Source organism: Gopherus evgoodei, chromosome 2 (genome assembly GCF_007399415.2).
Source record: "Gopherus evgoodei ecotype Sinaloan lineage chromosome 2, rGopEvg1_v1.p, whole genome shotgun sequence".
Taxonomy (NCBI): domain Eukaryota; kingdom Metazoa; phylum Chordata; order Testudines; family Testudinidae; genus Gopherus; species Gopherus evgoodei.
The window spans coordinates 95,587,345-95,608,215 of NC_044323.1; the positions used below are offsets into that span (position 1 = coordinate 95,587,345).

Here is a 20,871-nt window from a genome sequence, read left to right on the forward strand (position 1 = left end):
TCATCTGTTGTCCCACGTTCTATCTTATCTAGTTTAGGCTAAGCTTTTGGAGATTGGAAATGTACTTTTTTAAAGTACCATATATGTTTATGATGCTACATATGGGTAAATCATCATTAGTAATAAAACAAGAATATTAAGATGTCTTTTAAACAGAGAGTGTCTGGCTATATGTTATTATGCCACATCATCCAGGCCTTGGCATAGTTTCAGGGAGCATGGCGGCGTTGCATCCCTAAACTGCAAGCTCAGGCAGGTGCAGGATTTGCTTCTGCACGCACAGCACCACTGGTTTGACTGGAGCTGCCCACCCAAATACAGAAGTCAAACTATGCCTATGCATGTTGCCTATGCATGTGCTAGTGTAAATTGACCACATTTTTTGTTTTATTGAGCTGTTTCCAAAAAACATACATGCAACACAATGGATTGGATATTGGTGAGACAATGTGTGAGGAAAGGACCATGGCATTTGTGGTCGCAAACACACCTGGGTTTTCAATTACAGTAGTAGGCATGTCAGAATTGAATCATAGAAATGTGGGACTGGAAAGGACATTGACAGGTCATCTTGTTCAGTACCCTGCACTGAGGGAAGACTAAGTATTATCTAGACCAGTTCTGACAGATGTTTGTCTAACCTCTTCTTAAAAACCTTCAGTGAAGAAGATTCCACAATCTCCATAGGTAATTTGTTTCAGAGCTTAACTACCCTTACAGTAGGCTATTAGGTTGGTTTGGTATGATTTGTCCTTGACAAATCCATGCTGATTGTTACTCGTCACCTTATTTTCTTCTAGGTGCTGTGTTGGGGCAAGGCCAGATGGCTACAGTAAAGTACTGAGAAACAGGTATGTTAGCCCCAGGCTAAACAAATCCCTAGGACCCTGATAACTAAATGGCAGTTGCTCCAGGTTAATCAAGGCACCTGGGGCCAATTAAGATCTTTCTAGAAGGCAGTGGAGATAGGTACTTTAATTAGAACTCCTGCAGCCAATCAAGGCAGGCTAATCAGGGCATCTGGGTTTAAAAAGGAGCTCACTCCAGTCAGGCAGGGAGGAGCCAGAGGAGAAGGAGTGTGTGTGAGGAGCTGGGAGCAAGAGGGCAAGGAGCTGAGAGTGAGAGTGTACTGCTGGATGATTGAGGAGGACAAGCATTATCACACACCAGGAGGAAGGTCCTGTGGTGAGGATAAAGAAGGTGTTTGGAGGAGGCCATGGGGAAGTAGCCCAGGTAGTTGTAGCTGTCATGCAGCTGTTACAGGAGGCATTATAGACAGCTGCAATCCACAGGGCCCTGGGCTGGAACCTGGAGTAGAGGGCGGGCCTGGGTTCCCCCCTAAACCTCCCAACTCCTGATCAGACACAGGAAGAGCTGACCCAGACTGTGGGTTCCCAAACAGGGGAAGATCACTCAGGTGAGCAAATCTGCCAATAAGCGCAGGACCCACCAAGGTAGAGGAGGAACTTTGTCACAGTGCTTACAAATTGATTGATTAATTATTTGCTCCACTATCTTTCTGGGTACCAAAGTTATGCTGAGTGGTGTATAATTCCCTGGGTTGTCCTTATTTCCCCTTTTGTAGATAGGTACTATATTTTCCCTTTTCCAGTCTTTGGGTATTCCAGACTCCATGAATTCTCAAAGATAATCACTAATGGCTCAGAGATCTCTTCAAACAGTTCCTCAAGTATTCAAAGATGTATTTCATCAAAGCCCTGCCAACTTGAAGACATCTAACTTGTCTGAGTAATTCTTAATTGGTTCTTTTCCTATTTTAACCCCAGATCCTATTCCATTTACCCTGAGGCCCTGTCTACACTGGCAAGTTTCTGCGCAATAAAACAGCTTTCTGTGGCGTAACTCCCAAGGTGAACACACTGCCTAGCCACTTAGTGGGCAGAAATTGCACAGTTGACACACTCTAAAAACCACCCCAAGGAGAGGCATACAGCTTTCTGCCCAGGGGCTACGCATTACAGTGCCAGTGTAGGCACAGTGGTGATTACAGTGCTGCAATTGGCCTCTGGGAGGTGTCCCACAATGCCTGTTCTCACCTCTCTGGTCATTGGTTTGAACTCTACTGTCCTGGCCACAGATGACCAATGGTTAGCCCCACCCCATACATTCCTATGCAAATTTGAAAGTCCCTTTTCTGTTTGCTCAGTGATGCATGCAGCAGTCTCAGTGCATCTTTCCAGGTGGCCATGCCTGCTCCACGCACCAGGTGATCCCCTGCTTGGAGCAATGCCAAACTGCTGGACCGCATCAACATTTGGAGAGTAGGCTGTACAGTCACAGCTGTGCTCCAGCCATTGAAATTATGATACCTACAGACAGATTTCATGATGCATGAGAGAAAGGGGCCATGACACACTGCAGTGCACGGTCAAGTGAAGGAGCTGTGGAACACCTACCAAAAGGCACGGGAGGCAAACTTCCACTTCCTAGCTGTGCCCATGAGCTGCTGATTCTACAAAGAGCTGGACATGATACTTGGTGGTGACCCCACCTCCACTGCGAAGGCCTCTGTGGATACTTCATTGCCTCACATGCCAGTCGAGAGTGGACCAAACCAGGAGGAGGAAATCTTGGAGGAAGAGGGGGAGAGGGACCCAGAGACAGAGGATGACTCAGAGGCCAGAGATGCATGCAGTCAGGAGCTCTTTTCTACCCTGGAGGCGCTTAGCCAGTCACAGCAGCCGGATCTTGGCAAAACGCAAACAGGAGAGGAGGCCCCTGGTAAATGGAAACGATTTGAGGAATTGCTGAAGCAAGTTGTTGCTCACCGATCACCTCCTAGCATTACAAACACTGCAATCCCAAGCATAGCAACAAATATAAGTGGCTTTCAGCTTCAAATTGCTGCCTCAAAGCATCCCTGATTCTTATGGCCCCGCACTGCGCCCCTCTATTAGTTCTGGTCTCTGGCTGTTCAAACTCAGACTCTAGGAGCTGATCCTCTGCAGTCCAGCCCTGAGTGAAGCTTTCACACTTCCCTTCACAAATATTATGGAGTGTACAACAGGCAGCTATAAGCACAGGAATATTGTCATCGGCCATGTCTGGTTTCCCATACAGGGATTGCCAGCGGGCTTTTAAATGGCCAAATGCACACTCAGTCATTCTGCACTTGCTCAGCCTGATGCTGAACTGTTCTTTGCTGCTGTCTAGTTGCCCCATGTATGGCTTCATACACCATGGCATTAAGTGATAGATGGGGTCTCCCAGGATCACAGTGGGCATTTCAACTTCTCCTCTGGTGATCTTCTGGTCCAGGAAGATAGTCCCTGCTTTCAGCTATTTGAACTAGCCAGTGTTCTGAAAGATGCGTGCATCATGCATTTTTCTGGACCATCCTGCGTTAATGTCCGTGAAACGCCCACAGTGATCTACAAGTACCTGGAGAACCATTGAGAAATACACCTTGTGATTAATGTACTTGGTGGCTAGGTGGTCTGGTGCTAGAATTGGTATATTTGTGCCATCTATCGCCCCTCCACAGTTAGGGAAGTCCATTTGTGCAAAGCCATCCACAATGTAACACATGTTGCTCAGAGTCATGGTCTTTCAGAGCAGGATATGATTAATGGCCCTGCAGACTTCTATCAACGTGACTCCAACAGTCAACTTTCCCACTCCGAACTGGTTAGCGACCAATCAGAAGCAGTCTGGAGTAGCCAGCTTCCACAGTGCAATCACCACGTGCTTCTCCAGTGACAGGGCAGCTCTCATTTTTGTGTCCTTGTGCTGCAGGGCTGGGGCAAACTCATTACACTGTCCCATGAATGTGGCTTTCCTCATCCGAAAGTTCTGCAGCCACTGCTCGTCATCCCGGACGTGCATGATGATGCGATCCCATTGCTCAGTTCTTGTTTCCCGAGCCCAAAAGCAGCATTCCACTGTGCTCAGCACCTCCGTGAATGCCACAAGCAATATCATGCAAATATGGCAGGCGACCAGCTTGGCTTAACAGTGAAATCTTTGGTGAGCTTAAACTCAAAAAGGAAGCTTACAAGAAGTAGAAATTTGGACAGATGACTAGGGAGGAGTATACAAATATTGCTAGAGCATGCAGGGGTGTAATCAGGAAGGCCAAGGCACAACTGGAGTTGTAGCTAACAAGGGATGTGAAGGGTAACAAGAAGGGTTTCAACAGGTATGTTAGCAACAAGAAGGTGGTCAGGGAAAGTGTGAGATCCTTACTGAATGGGGTAGGCAACCTAGTGACAGATGATGTGGAAAAAACTGAAGTACTCAATGCTTTTTTTGCCTCAGTCTTCACAGACAAAGTCAGTGCCAAGACTGGTGCACTGGCAGCACAGTATAGGGAGGAGGTGAGCAGTCTTCAGTGGTGAAAGAACAGGTTAAGGACTATTTAGAAAAGCTGGACTTGCACAATTCCATGGGGTCCGATCTGATGCATCTGAGGGAGTTGGCTGATGTGATTGCAGAGCCATTGACCATTATCTTTGAAAACTCATGGCGACTGGGGGAGGTTCCAGACAATTAGAAAAACGCAAATATAGTGCCCATTTTTAAAAAAGGGAAGAAGGATAATCTGGGGAACTACAGCGTCACCTCAGTCCCTGGAAAAATCATGAAGCAGGGCCTCAACGAATCCATTTTGAAGCACTTGGAGGAGAGGAAGGTGATCAGGAACAGTCATCATGGATTCACCAAGGGCAAGTCATGCCTGATCAACCTGATTGCCTTCTATGATGAGATAGCTGGCTCTGTGGATATGGGGAAAGCAGTGGACGTGATATTTCTTGACTTTAGCAAAGCTTTTGATTCGGTCTCCCACAGTATTCTTGCCAGCAAGTTAAAAAAGTATGGATTGGATGAATGAACTATAAAGTGGATAGAAAACTGGCTAGATTGTCAGGCTCAACAGGTAGTGATCAACAGCTCGATGTCTAGTTGGTAGTCAGTATCAAGCGGAGTGCCCCAGGAGTTGGTCCTGGGGCCGGTTTTGTTCAACATCTTTATTAATGATCTGGATGATGGGATTAATTGTACCCTCAGCAAGTTCGCAGATGACACTAAACTGGGGGGAGAGGTAGATATGGTGGAGGGTACGGATAAGGTCCAGAGTGACCTAGACAAATTGGAGGATTGGGCCAAAATAAATCTGATGAAGTTCAACAAGGACAAATGCAGAGTTCTGTACTTAAGAATCTCATGCACTACTACAGGTTGGGGACAGAATGGCTAAGCAGCAGTTCTGCAAAAATGGACCTGGGGATTACAGTGGACGAGAAGCTGGATATGAGTCAGCAGTGTGCCCTTGTTGCCATGAAGGCCAATGGCATATTGGGGTGTATTAGTAGGAGCATTGCCAGTAGATCGAGGGAAGTGATTATTCTCCTCTATGTGGCTCTGGTGAGGCCACATCTGGAGTATTTCATCCAGTTTTGGTCTGCCCACTACAGAAGGGATGTGGACAAATTGGAGACAGTCCAGAGAAGGGCAATGAAAATGATTAGGGGGCTGGGGTACATGACTTATGAGGAGAGGCTGAGGGAACTGGGGTTATTTAATCTGCAGAAGAGAAGAGTGAGGGAGGATTTGATAGCAGGCCTTCAATTACCTGAAGAGTGGTTCCAAAGAAGATGTAGTGAGGTTGTTCTCAGTTGTGGCAGATGACAGAACAAGAAGCAATGGTCTCAAGTTGCAGTGGGGGTGGTCTAGGTTGGATATTAGGAAGCACTATTTCACTAGGAGGTTAGTGAAGCACTGGAATGGGTTACCTAGGGAGGTGATGTAATCTCCATCCTTAGAGGTTTTTAAGGCCTGGCTTGACAAAGCCTTGAGCTAGTTCAATCTAATTTTTTGTCTTGGCCTTTCTGATGTTGTCCCTACATGCTTGTGTTGTTATATAGTTCATTCTTCATAATTTAACTTAATTTCCACTTTTTGTATTACTCTTATTTGGTTAAGCAAGGGTGTCTCTTACTATCCTTCTTATCTTTCCTAAGCATTAGGATAGTTTGCTCTTGTTCCCTTAATAATGTTTCTTTTAAAAACTACCAAATCTCTTCATTTTTTTTTGTCCCCTAGATTTGCTTCCATAGGATTTACCTACCAATTCTCTGAGCTTGCTAAAGTCTGTCTTCTTGAAGTCCATTATCTTTATTCTGTTGTTTTCCATGTTCATTCCTTTGAAACATGAACTCTAACATTTCAGAATCACTTTCACCCAAGCTACCTTCCACCTTCAAATTCTCAGCCAGTTCATAGACTCATAGACTCTAGGACTGGAAGGGACCTCGAGAGGTCATAGAGTCCAGTCCCCTGCCCTCATGGCAGGACCAAATACTCTCTAGACCATCCCTGATAGACATTTATCTAACCTACTCTTAAATATCTCCAGAGATGGAGATTCCACAACTTCCCTAGGCAATCTATTCCAGTGTTTAACTACCCTGACAGTTAGGAACTTTTTCCTAATGTCCAACCTAAATCTCCCTTGCAGCAGTTTAAGCCCATTGCTTCTTGTTCTATCATTGGAGGCTAAGGTGAACAAGTTTTCTCCCTCCTCCTGATGACACCCTTTTAGATACCTGAAAACTGTTATCATGTCCCCTCTCAGCCTTCTCTTTTCCAAACTAAACAACCCAATTCCTTCAGCCTTCCATTCATAGGTCATGTTCTCAAGACCTTTAATCATTCTTGTTGCTTTTCTCTGGACCCTCTCCAATTTCTCCACATCTTTCTTGAAATGCGGTGCCCAGAACTGGACACAATACTCCAGTTGAGGCCTAACCAGTGCAGAGTAAAGCGGAAGAATGACTTCTCATGTCTTGTTTACAACACACCTGTTAATGCATCCCAGAATCACGTTTGCTTTCTTTGTAACAGTATCACACTGTTGACTCATATTAAGCTTGTGGTCCACTATGACCCCTAGATCTCTTCCTGCCATACTCCTTCCTAGGCAGTCTCTTCCCATTCTGTATGTGTGAAACTGATTGTTCCATCCTAAGTGGAGCACTTTGCATTTATATTTATTGAACTTCATCCTGTTTACCTCAGACCATTTCTCCAATTTGTTCAGATCATTTTGAATTTTGACCCTGTCCTCCAAAGCAGTTGCAATCCCTCCCAGTTTGGTATTGTCCGCAAACTAATAAGCATACTTCTATGCCAACATATAAATCGTTGATGACGATATTGACAGAGCCAGTCCCAAAACAGACCTCTGCGGAACCCCACTTGTTATACCTTTCCAGCAGGATTGGGAAACCATTAATAACTACTCTCTGAGTATGGTTATCAGCCAAGTTATGCACCCACTTTATAGTAGCCCCATCTAAATTGTACTTTCCTAGTTTATCTATAAGAATCATGCGAGACAGTATCAAATGCCTTACTAAAGTCTAGGTATATCACATCCACTGCTTCTCCCTTATCCACAAGGCTCGTTATCCTATCAAGGAATGCTATCAGATTAGTCTGACACGATTTGTTCTTTACAAATCCATGCTGGCTATTCCCTATCACCTTACCACCTTCCAAGTGTTTTGCAGATGATTTCTTTAATTACTTGCTCCATTATCTTTCCTGGCACAGAAGTTAAACTAACTGGTCTGTAGGTTCCTGGGTTGTTTTTATTTCCCTTTTTATAGATGGGCTCTATATTTGCCCTTTTCCAGTCTTCTGGAATCTCCCCCGTCTCCCATGATTTCCCAAAGATAATAGCTAGAGGCTCAGATACTTCCTCTATTAGCTCCTTGAATATTCTAGGATGCATTTCATCAGGCCCTGGTGACTTGCAGGCATCTAACTTTTCTAAGTGATTTTTTACTTGCTCTTTTTTACTTGCTCTTTTTTAATTTTAATTTTATCTTCTAAACCTACCCTCTAGTAAGCATTCACTATATTGGACATTCCTTCAGACTTCTCAGTGAAGACTGAAACAAAGAAGTCATTAAGCATCTCTGCCATTTCCAAGTCTCCCGTTACTGTTTCCCCCTCCTCATTGAGCAGTGGGCCTACCCTGTCCTTGGTCTTCCTCTTGCTTCTAATGTATTGATTAAAAAGTCTTCTTGTTTCCCTTTATTCCCATAGCTAGTTTGAGCTAATTTTGTGCCTTTGCCTTTCTAATCTTGCCTCTGCAAGTTTCTTCCTGTTAGAATCAAATCTATAACAGCTTCTCCCCTTGTTGCTTTCTCCACCTTCTGTAATAAAAAGTTGTCTCCAGTGCATTCCAAGAACTGGTTGAGTAATCTGTACCCTGCTGCATATCTTCCCAACAGATATCTGGGTATTTGAAGTCCCCCATCACCACCATGTCCTGTGTTTGGATGATTTTATTAGTTGTTTAAAAAAAGCTTCATCCATCTCTTCTTCCTGGTTACATCATGGTAGGTCATAGATTACATCACCCTTGGTTTTTTACCCCTTTTATGTTTACTCAGACTTTCAAAAGGTCTGACTCCCACTTTTATCTCAACTTCAGTGCAAGCGTATATACATCTTTGATATACAAGGCAATGCCTCACTCCTTTTTCCACTCATTGTCCTTCTGGATACCCTTCTCTACCTACACTCCAGTCATGGGCATTATCCCACTCAGTTTCTGTGATGACAATTATGTCATAATTGTATTTACTAGTATATTTCTAGTTCTTCCCATTTATTCCCACATACTTCTGAATTGGCATACAGACATTTAAGATATTCATTAGATTTCTCCTCTATATTCCCTCTTGTCACTCCCTAGTCCCTGCTGTGATTGCACATGTTCCCCCCAGATTCCAACTCAAGTCTCCAAGTTTCAGACTTACCTGTGGACTTCTGTCTCCTGTCCCCATCAAACCTAGGCTAAAGACCACCTCATTAGGTTAGCCAGCCTGTATCCAAAGATACTCTTCCCCTTCCTCAACAGCGCTTCCCTATCAGTGCTCAGCAGTCCTTCTCAGAACAAGATCCCATGGTCAAGAAAGCTGAAACCCTCCTGGCAACACCATCCACACAGCCAAGCATTTACCTCCAGGATTTATCTATTTCTGTCTGGGCACAGGGATCAATGAGACCACCACCTACACACCCCAACTCTTTCACCCTCACTCCCAGAGACCTATAGTCACTTCTGATCTGCTCATCACCTTGCATTATCATTAGTGCCCAATGGATGAACAGCACGGATAGTAATCAAAGAGCTAGATGATCCCTGGAAATTCTTCTGTAATGTCTCAGATACAGGCCACTGGCAGTCAGCACACCTCCTGAGATGCAAGGTCAGCCAAGCAGATGGATGCTCTATCCCCCTAGAAGGAAGTCACTGACCACCACCCTACATTTCTTCTTTGAGTGATGGGTGTGATCCTCCTGGCTTGTGGGTACATGGCTTCTCCTTCTCTATCTTCAGGGGAGATTCCTCATCCCTTGTTCCCAGGGCACCATACCAGTTTTTTCTCTCTATGGATGTGGGTTGGGAGAAAGGTGGAGCACTGCCTGCTGCCAGAAGTAACCAGCAGCCAACTGCCTCCCTGTGATGGACCTTTTGTTTAAATTCTACATTCCTAAATCCAAAATATTGCTAAACATGTTGGTCTACTATATTCTCTGCCTAAGAGAAAATTGACAAAATGTTAAGTGGCCTTAGCTTGCCTTCCCTTCCCTCAACCTTTTCTTCCTTCTCTTCTGTCACAGATGCAGAATTGTCTGGTCTGCTATCCTTCTCTAACTCCTCCACTGCCCCAGGACTCTATCCCATCTCCAGATCTTCCTTGTGTGCTCTCATCAACTCTACTTCCCTCCCTAACTTCTCACTCTCCTCTGGCTCTTTCCCCTCACAATACAAGCAGTCTATAATCTCTCCCTCCCTTGACCTCACTTGCCCTTCTCCCTTTCATCTCTAAACTCATTGCACATTCTGGTTGCAGTCATTGTCTGGAGCTCCTCTCCTCTAATTGTATCTTAGACCCTCTCCAATCCAGCTTCTATCCCTTATGCGTCACTGAAAATCTTCTAGCTAAAGTCTCTAGTGACATCCTTTCTGCCAAATCTCTGAATCAGTACTCCACCCTCATCCTCCTTGACTTATCAGTCACCTTTGACAGTTAACCAGGCTCTTCTTCAAATCTTGTCCTCCCTTTTCTTTCATGACCCTGTCCTCTCTTGGATTTTCTCCTACTTCTATAATTGCCCCTCCTGCATGTCCTTCAGACAATCCTCCTCACCCCGCCACCAGCTTTCTGTGGAGGTTCCACAGGGCTCTGTCCTTAATCCTCTTCTCTTCTTCCTCTACACTTTACCTCTGGGTAATCTCATCATAAACAGATTCAACTACAATCTCTATACCAATGACTCACATATCTACTTCTCTAATCCACACCTGTCTCCTTCTGTCCAAATTAAAATCTCAGTCTGTCTCTTTAACATCTCTTCATGGATGTCTAGCCATCACCTCAAGCTCAGCATAGCTAGACAAAGCTCTTAGTCTTTTCTCTCAAGCCCTTCCCCCACCTGCTTTCCTGATGGTGGGAAACGCCACCATCTTGCCTGTGTAACTTGGGTGGCATCTTCAACCCGGACCTCCCTCCATCCAGGCTATGTCTAAATCTTGCGGATTCTTTTTGCATAATCTGTCTAAGGCACAGCCTTTCCTATCCAATCACACAGTTAAAACTCCAGGCTATCATCTCATCAGTTGCACACATATATAATGGGAAATGACTGCCTAGGAAGGAGTACTGCATGAAGAGTTCTGAGGAGTCATAGTGGATCACAAACTAAATTATGAGTCAACAATGTAACACTGTTGCAAAAAAAAAAAAAGCAAACATCATTCTGGGCTGTATTAGCAGGCATGTTGTAATCAAGACATGAGAAGTAATTCTTCTGCTCTACTCAGTGCTGATTAGGTCTCAGCTGGAACACTGTGTCCAGTTCTGGGTGCCACATTTCAGGAAAGATGTAGACAAATTGGAGAAAATCCAGAAAAGAGCAACAAAAAATATTAAGTCTAGAAAATATGAGCTATGAGGAAAGATTAAAAAGATTGGGTTTGTTTAGTCTGGAGAAGAGAGGACTGAGGGGGGACAGGTTTCAAGTACATACAAAGTTGTACAAGGAGGAGGGTGAAAAATTGTTCTCCTTAATCACTGAGGATAGGACAAGAAGCAATGGACTTAAATTGCAGCAAGGGCAGTGTAGTTTGGACATTAGGAAAAACAAGGTGGTTAAGCACTGGAATAAATTGTCCAGGGAGGTTGTGGAATCTCCATCATTGGAAGTCTTTAAGAGCAGATTAAACACCTGTCAGGGATGGTCTAGATAATACTTAGTCCTGCCTTGAGTGCAGGGGATTGGGGTAGAAGGCTTCTCCAAGTCCCTTCCAGTCCTACAATTCTATGATCTCACATCTCAATACTTAGTCCTGCCTTGAGTGCAGTATCCTTTTCACTGGCCTTGATAAATGCAATTGTGCCCTGCTCAGATCCATTCAGAATGCTGCCGCAAACAAAGATTATTTTCCTAGCTCATTGCTTTGACTACGCCATCCCTCTTTTTTGCACCCTTCCACTGGCTCCTCCATCTGTGATGCATCTACCATAAAGCTGCCTGTTTTCAAGGCCCATCCCCACCCTATGCATTATCTAAATCAAACTGTCATCTCCCACCTCCAATCATCCCATGATGCCAACTTCCATCACCCACTTGTTCAATTTTCAAACATCCACTTTTGTGCTTCTCCCATGCTGCCCTTTGTGCTTGTGAGGAGCTCCCCGTAAATATCTGCAAAGCTACCTTGCTATCATCCTTCAAATCCCTTCTTAAAACTCTCATTTGTTGCATGCCTACAAAAACTTGACTATGGATAGGCTGCTGGTGTGCTGAGAGCACAGTCTATCATGTCCAGTAGTGTCCCATAGTTTCCTCCTACTGCCCCATCTGTCTGTTTCCATCTGTTGTCTCTTATCTTACCACTTAGATTGCAAGCTCTCTGGGACAGGGCCACCTTTTCTCTGTGTTTGTACAGAAACTAGCAGAGTGGGGTCCTGGTCCCTGACTGGGGCTCCTATAGTAATGCAAAGTGGGAGGGATAGCTCAGTGGTTTGAGCATTAGCCTGCTAAACCCAGGGTTGTGAGTTCAATCCTTGCAAGGGACACTTAGGGATCTGGGGCAAAAATCAGTACTTGGTCCTGCTAGTGAAGGCAGGGGGCTGGACTCAATGACCTTTCAGGGTCCCTTCCAGCTCTATGAGATAGGTATATCTCCATATGTATTACTTAAAATAACCTGGTTTCCTAGACCGTACTTCTCAAAGCTGGCCTGCTGCTTGTTCAGGGAAAGCCCCTGGTGGTCTGGGCTGGTTTGTTTACCTGCAGCATCCACAGGGTCAGCCAATCGCAGCTCTCAACTGGCCACGGTTCACTGCTCCAAGCCAATGGGGGCTGTGGGAAGGGTGGCACAGCACATCCCTCTGGCCACGCCGCTTCCTGCAGTCCCCGTTGGCCTGGGACGGCGATCTGTGGCCAGTGGGAGCCGCCGATTGGCTGAACCTGCGGATGCTGCAGGTAAACAAACGGCCCAGACCACCAGGGCTTTTCCCTGAACATGCAGCAGGCCAAGCTTTGAGAAGCACTGTCCTAGACTACTTGTAGAAAGTGAACACACAAATAGCATGAATACAGATGAAGTGTTTTCATTTAACACTCTGAATGAATGCATGAATAAAATATTTTGCAGTATTTATGCTGTTTAGTAAAGAAGTCTAAGCTGCCTGTTCTAATTTGTATAGCCAAGCAGAGGCATGTACTAGACAAATAATACATAAGAAAAGACTTTTAACTTTTATACCTATGACTATGTAAAACACAGATTGTATTTTCTAGAAATATGCCTTTGGAAACCCTGCTCAGAGCCAAATCAGCTGCAGCAAATACAGGAGCAGACAATTAAGATTAGGTTGCTCCAGTTGTTCACTTTTAAAAACAAGGATAGAATTGAGACTCAAACATTTCAAAACAGAAAAATGATACAATAATTAGCTATCCTTTTTCCACTGCATCGCAGCACTCAAGTAACAAGCAAAATGAGTTTGATTACCTTAATCTTGTCCCTTGTTGGTATTTCTTTGCATTTGAGCCCATATGTATTGGGCAAAGTTTGTAATAAGTTTTGGAGACAGGTGTACAAGACTGAATACAGGGTCTGGGCTGAAGCAGAATGTGGACAGCACTGACTGCAGGTTCCTTGGGGGTTGTGCAGAACACTGCTGTCATTCTTACATTTTTAAAAGAGGGAGGTGGGAGGGAGAATATTTTAAAACTAGACTCAAGGTTCTAAGCAAAGTACAAGGAATACTCTTACAAATGAAGCACATAGTTTTTTCCTCCCACAGCACAATTTCATTTTTAGATGGTTGCTATAACCAGAATTGCAGTGTCCACATTGAAAACTTTATGTTGCTTCATTAGACTTTTACTGCATCTGAGTTTACTAAAAGGAGGTTCCATAAGATGGTTATTGACTATTTTCTCTCAATTCCATATGAAATTGCAGATAATAATCCATTTTTCCAGAGCAGGTAGTCCTTATTTCCCTCACATTCTTTTGCTTTTTTAGGGAAAAGATCCCATTCATCACCTATGTGGGGTGCACCCTGCCTGAAAGGCAGCAGAACTACTGAACCACAGAAGAGGTGGGGAAGGGTATAGAACGCTTTGCAGGAGATCCTTACTTCTTGTGTGCCATAGAGCTGTGCTCTGTAGGTGCTTCATACACCATAGTGAAAAAGGAGGTTTTTGGGGAAGGTCAAGGAGTTTTTGAGATGGGAACCACTCTACCAGAGCCAAACAGTTGAAACTCACTAGATGCAACAATAGCAAGGCCTGGAGAAATAAATGAAAGGAATGCGTGCAGGAATTGGCCCTATGATAAGCCTTCATATTATTTAATACAGCCTTTTAAAACTGGAATTGTTAAATTAAAAGCAAAAATAAATACACTAACTCCAAAATTATGTAATAAGAGGCCCTGTACACCAGATCTTCATTGGATATCATAGCTTGCACTACAAGTCAAGATTGTAAAATGTCACTTATAAGTAGGATTGCCAGCTCTGACTGAAGCTATTCCAGGAAACACCCTCTCCCCCCACCCCCCCGCCCCGCAACGTCATTTTTTTAAAATAGCCTATTAAAATCTCCTGGGTTACTTTCAACAGACAATGGGAGATCAATGCCGACTCTGGGAGGCTCCAGGCCAATCCTGGAAGGTTGTCAACCCTCATAAGTGGGCATGAATGGCCTAAATTCCTTTCTATTTACTTAGTTTTAAATATCATCTAAGACCCCACACCTTTGGTCTTACTACTCCAATTGCTGCATACATATAGATTCCTCACGGTTGTGCTTTCAGAGAGCTGTGCCCTGGAGGCTCCCTCCCTCATATCTTATTTGAAGACCTTATTGAAATGGCCTGGTTCCAGAGCCATTGCAGCTTGTGTTCTGTAGGACTGAATTCCATTTCCTAATGAGTTCCTCTAAATCTGCCATCAGGTGACTTTATTGACTCCAAGATCATAATTAAACAGCAATTCACTTTCAGCAATTTTTCAGGTTTAAAGTCTGACTTCTCCTCCGCTCATGGTGTTCAGTTGATATTTAATGATCAAAAATCAAGCAGAGAGTGTGTCTGAAAGAAATATCCCTGAAGAGTGAAAAGTCCAGACAACTGCCTTGAAACTTTCCAGACCCATTTGACACTCTAATGGTACACTAACAAACAGGAAATCAACCCATAAGTAGTTAATGCACAAGTCTGAAGTTTTAATAGCTTCCTTATTAGGGAAGGTGATGCAGCACACAGTTGCCATTAGAACAAACACATTCACTAATACATGTGGATTTATCAGTTCCAGATAGCCTTCCATTTCTAAATCTAGTATGTAAAACCTCTGCTGCAATGAGTGATGCACAGGCAGCTTATGCATAGACCTGGATCCCCATTGACTTCAAGAGATTGTAAGCACTTCAGGACAGGGACTGCATCTTCCTATATGGCTGTAAAGTACCACGCACTCTTATGTTCCCTTAGAGCCCACTGCAAAAGTGTGGCATTTTTAAAGTGAAGAAATTGTACCCACCCATTGCTTATTCTCTATCAGATTTAAGATATTTCACAAATATTAAAACTGTTTTAAATTTTGTAATTTATCTACTAAAATGGATGAGCAGGTTAGTATTAAATAAGAATCTGAAAACTTACACCCTTCCCTAAACCTCACCCACAATTTAAACAAGCTTTATTTGTGATTTCAACAAGTTCACTTTTTTCTTCCCTTTGAATTTCCTTGTTCCACCGGGGATTGGCAGGAGAGGTGCCTAAACACTATAAGGAAGGCCAGTCTTACAGTAATTCTGCTCCAATTATTGGAAGCAATATCAGAAATTTTGCAAGAAAGCCTCGTCTCCTGAGATTTCCAGCCTAGTTCTGAAGACTGGATAGCAATTTTCACATAAGTATCCAAATTTTCAAACAATTATCCAAACAGAAAAGGATCTCAAGTTTGAGATCTTCTTGCCACCAATTTAAGTTACACTAAGACATTACTTTTGTGAAGTTTGAGGGTTCTCACTGAAACTGAGGCCTTCTACTTTAAAAAAAAAAATAGCATTTTTGCTATTACAGTACTGCTTATCCAGTTCTCTCACTTCTTGCTCTCTAGATTTATAGAGCTCTTACATTGTGAGGAGAAACGGGTGTGCACACACAAGTGAAACATAGTTTGTGTAATCCTTTACATATTAGGTTAGGACTGTTCTCAGTAATATCCTCTCATAAATAGCACCTTTTAGATGAACATCTGGAATCAGTATGGACACTACTACATTTCTCCCTTTTTAGTCCTTACATTTGTTCCATACTATTGACAGAAAGGAAGAGAATTTGGTTTTATATACTACCTTTCACTCGCAAAGTTTCTACAAAGCACTGAATTGGATAATGGTAATGCCGTTACTGTATTTATTTTAAAGTATCCATTGTTTTGTGCAGCACCAAAAGGTATTTACAACGTTCATTAAATTAAACTGGGCCAAATGGCCAAGGGGAAAATAGCTAATCTGCCTATCAAAAATGAGGAGAAGGAAAAGAAATGGAAGAACTATTGTAAAAAGGGAGGTTGAAAAGGTCAAGGATGAACTCATGCAAATAGAAAATCCTGACAATGTTACGTAACTACAGCTCAAGGACATTTCTGATGAGTTCCAAAGATGGGGTACACAAACAGATATGGTCTTGCTGACAGACCAATTAGGAATGGAAACTCAGGGCACAGAGCAGTCCCAACTGATCATAATTATCTTGAAAGAACACAGAGAAAGAGAGATGGTGACTCTAGAACCTCATGCCCATATTATTAAATGCATTTCATATAATCACTATAAGGTTCATATATAGGCTTACTGGTATCCAATACAAATATGAGAGGGAAGACATTATTGAGTCCTTGCCTCTATTCCTAGGATTAATGGGTTCCCATGTCCTGCAACTGCTCTAGCTCCCCAGATCAAGTTCAAAGAAAGTCCAAATAGGAGAATTAAAGTAATCTAGCATGAAGGTGATGAAGACATGAATGACTGTGACAGGGGCCTTGTTAAAGAGAGGAAAGCATAGACTTTCCAGGCAAACAAGTGATGATATCTGCTCCAAAGAACTGTTTCAACATTGGCTTGAGAATTCAAAGGAATCCCCAAACTCCTAATCCATCTCATGAATGTTGTCCTTACTCCCTGAACAACAAGGGTACACAAACTAATTGAAAGATTTTTAAAGCACTTCCCCCTGACCTACAAGCATTGCCTAAATTTTATTTGTCTTGAATTTCTGCCAGCTCTCCCTTACCCAAACACAAATATCTATCACACATTGGGAAACAGTGTACAGTGGGCAAACCTGGCAACAAAGGAGGTGTTTTTGCAGCCTTTCGCCCATAGGTGTTATAGCCAGGTCTTTGTTTGATTAGATGAAGTCTTTAAAAGGATACTACTCTTCCACAAAATACTGTAAAGAATTTACTTTAAAAAAAAGGCATACTCTGAATCTCTGCAGGTTATATATTGTCTCATAGGGATCTGGTATTCATTTCTCTCTCTTTTTTCAGTGTGAAAATTTACAGGTCATGTTGCATAACATCCATTCCTGATTTGGTATATTATACCAGCACCCAAACAAAGTCAGAGCCTGAAGCAACAGAAAAGGAGGATTTCAGGGACTAGTGGGTGTGTCAACCACATTCATCCGGAGCTTGTAGCATACATTGCTGTTTTCAAAATTGTAGATGGCAATCTATTACCAACTCCCCCAGGATGCTTCCAGGGGCTTAAACTTTGGTGGTGATTTGGGCTGACTACACACAGTCTAGGTCTTCTTTCAAACCTTTAGTTAATATTAAAGTGCAATCATATAGTCATTTCCCTGATTATAAGCGACCTGTAACAGTCACTGTGAGTCTTTCTCTACAGTGACAGGAGAGCTTGGTGGGCTGAGATGGATTCACTGTCCAGACTTTCACTCCTCAGGCTGATCTTTCTGCCTCCGCCTCACTCAGCTCCTCCCTTAACTATTTATAACTTTGCTATGACAGTTGTTAGGAGAGATTTCCTACTAGTGCCAAGATTTAACATTTCATTCAAACAAGCAACAACCAACTAGAGCAACTGCTAAAATATTTGTTAACCCTTATCTAACCACTTGAGAGAGAGAGAGAGAGAGAGAAAGAAAGAATATTTGGTTTTACTATTCATATGGTAGAGTAGGTAAAAACACGCAATGCAGCAGTAAGCGAGGCAGAGCAAGTCACATGCACTCAAAGAATTATCACTCAGCTCTGCAAACAGCAAGGTCAGTTACACTCAAGGTATTCCAGAGGAGGGAACATTCTCTCTGCTCCTGCTACACAAATCACATTTTAAATTGCAAGCTTTAGTTAAGCAAATCTTTGTTGAGCATGTGGACACTTGTCCTTATGAACGCAAGGGAAGGGGCAGGCAGTGTACTAAAAATGTTGCTAGTGTTAAAAATGCTCCGGGTCATGGTTGTAGGATCTCAGGCTACCGGTAGGTATAAGTTAAGCTACTTGACTGTATAGAGAGATTCCTAGTCTCCATAGATAATAAAGGTATTACCACAGTAAGCTGTTACCAGATCTTGTCTCTTTTCTTTGACTAAAACATTTAAGGCACATCTACAACAAGACATCTATGTTCACTTTGTCATGCAGGGATTTAAATAAGATTGACCGATCTTGCTGAACCCTGTCTGGGGGCTGAGGGGAATTGTATATTATTTCCTGGATTCAGTCAGGAATCAAGAGAAAACTTATCTTCTATGATCTATTGGGGCCCTATTTACATTCAGACAGAATCAAGTAGGAATACATTCCAAATACAGTATCAAGTGGAAGGATTTCCACCCATTCAAAACACTCCTTGAAGCTCAGGACCGATAGGGTTGAAGCTCAACTGACCCTGGTTCAGCATAATAGATACCAAAACATACATAGGCATTCTCATGCCACCTCTCAGATTCTACCTTGGGTAGAAACTCCCTCAACCACCTTAACTTCTGTACATCTGTACAGCCTTCCCTCCCACTCTTCAAGAGAAAAACTTCCAGCATGGGACCTTGCCTCCAATATGTTTTTCTGGCGTTCCATCCATCTTTTCCCACACCCAGAACCGGCGCTAGGCGTTTTAGCACCCTAGGTGCACGGCAATTTCACCGCCCCGCGCCCTGGTCCTGTGGCTCTGGTGGAGCTGCTGCAGTTGTGCCTGCGGAGGGTCCGCTGGTCTGCGGCTCCGGTGGAGCTGCTGTAGTGGTGCCTGCAGGAGGTCCACTGGAGCTGCGGGAGCAGCCGACCGTCCACAGGCACAACTGCAGCAGCACCACTGGAGCCACCTGCCGCCCCCTCCGGCAAAATGCCGCCCACCAATAATCCTGGCGCCCTAGGCGATTGCCTAGGCCGCCTAAATGGAAGCGCCGGCCCTGCCCACACCACCCACAATCTGGCAAACCATGGCCCAGACCCAGAATGGAGGCAGTTTATGAAAATTTCCATTTGCTTTAAGGACAGGTTTCAGCTTTCCCCAATTTTATTTAAACATCTGTTTTTAATTATGTCAACATGACAATGGATGTCATATCACAGAACTCACAAAGTGTAATAAAGACAGGAAACAAGGTTTGAGCTCTGAAGGCAGCAGTGAATGTGCCTTTTAGACCTTTAATCCAACAAGCCCAATTTATGGTTCTAGCTCTGAATGATGCAGTGCCAAGGATAAGTCAGGCTGGAAAGAGTGTTCAGACAGAGAGACAGACAATCCTGTTGTATTCTGTGTCTGTTCCATGACAAGGATGGTATGAACCATTTGATTGCAAAACGACTCTATTGACAGCATGTTTGGTGGTTAGACAGTCTCCTGGGACCAGCCTTCACATTTTCATTCTTATCCAGGTCATGAGAAACTGAGATCTGAGCATTCATCAAAAGGGACATGCTTTGTAGCACCTGGACATTGACACTGACAGAAATTCATGAGTGCATTTAATTCTTAGCAGGACAGTACATCGGCTAGAGTTACATGTAGAAAATACAAAAAAACAGGACAGTGCAGGGCTCTTTACCTCTGGTGCCCTCCGTTGATTTTAGCTCTGCTGCTGCCAGTGTCTTCAACATCCTAGACCTCTGGCCAGGTCACCGTTCAGTGCCGTCCCTTTCTGGGGTAACCAAAAAACTCCAACCCCCCCCAAGTCCTAGTGACCCCATAGAAGGCCTTCATGGTTTATCTAGGCTCAATAATCTTTGCCCCTTTCCTGAGGGTTATATGGCTGTAAGGGGATGGTGGAGGATTCCAGGCCTGCCCTCTCCTCTGACTTCCAGCCCAAGGCCCTTGCAATAAGCAGCTAGAGTTTGTTTCTTCTGATCCATCTCTGATTCACTGGGCTGCTTCCTACCTTTGTCTGCTTGCACACATCTATTGTGGAGCTGTGCTCTCCAGTTCAATCTCCCTGGAGTTTCATCTTTCTCTACAGTGTTTCCCAGACTCTTGCTGAGGACTTTCTCAGGGTGTCTCTTAGCATCTCTGGCAGCTACCCTCTCCCTTCAGGGCCAGTCCCAGAATATAAACTCCCTGCTGCTGGTTTCCTCTCTCAGTTCTCCTCCACTGGCCCTGCGGTCCTTCCTTTACAGGAACCTACTAGTCTGGTTCTCCTCTCTTGGAGCTAATCCTCAATTAGCTGTCTCTCATTCAGATGCCTCGAAGATGGGCTAATCAGGTCTTCAGTCTCCCCATTAACCCTTTGTAAATGCGCATATGCCCCAGCACAAGATGTAATGGACAAAAAAGACTATACTTGACCATCAGAGCCAAGTAGTGTTTGCAGGGCTGGCAGTTAGAAAAGTCACTTTTTCACTACTACAGTGAGAATACTGCCTATGGAGGTCACTGTGAGAGAATAAGTAGGGAATCCCATCATGGCACTTCCCTGAACTCAATGAGAGGACTACATTAGATTTTGTTATTGGTCCTGCCAGTTCTATTAAAAATGGCAATTTGTTTCCTTTTTTTTTTTTTGCACTCATTAATGCTGGGCACATCAGTACATACCTCAGTGTGATTACAGTTGAAATAGCAGAGGGCAATGTCCTGGGGAATCTCTCTTCCAGATACTGTCCTTGGTGAATCCATTCAAGTATTGAAATAGGGAAACCCCGTACATGCCAGGACAGGACTTTGGGAGCTTACTCAGTGCTGTGTGAATGCCCAGAGAGCCCTGACAAACAACTAAGCTAATAGTTATGCACCTCATTATTGAGATTCAGTGTCTTGACATAAGTGGCTCTCTAACAA

At 43.7% G+C, this 20,871-nt stretch overlaps 1 long non-coding RNA gene across 1 annotated transcript; it reads left to right on the top strand.

The window, feature by feature from the left end:
* The first annotated feature begins 5,524 nt into the window (after positions 1 to 5,524).
* On the top strand, positions 5,525 to 15,786 carry LOC115644907. The gene is made up of 3 exons (XR_003998624.1): positions 5,525 to 5,620; positions 6,289 to 6,292; positions 15,775 to 15,786. It is a non-coding gene; the product is annotated as an uncharacterized LOC115644907 (long non-coding RNA).
* The last annotated feature ends 5,085 nt before the right edge of the window (positions 15,787 to 20,871 follow it).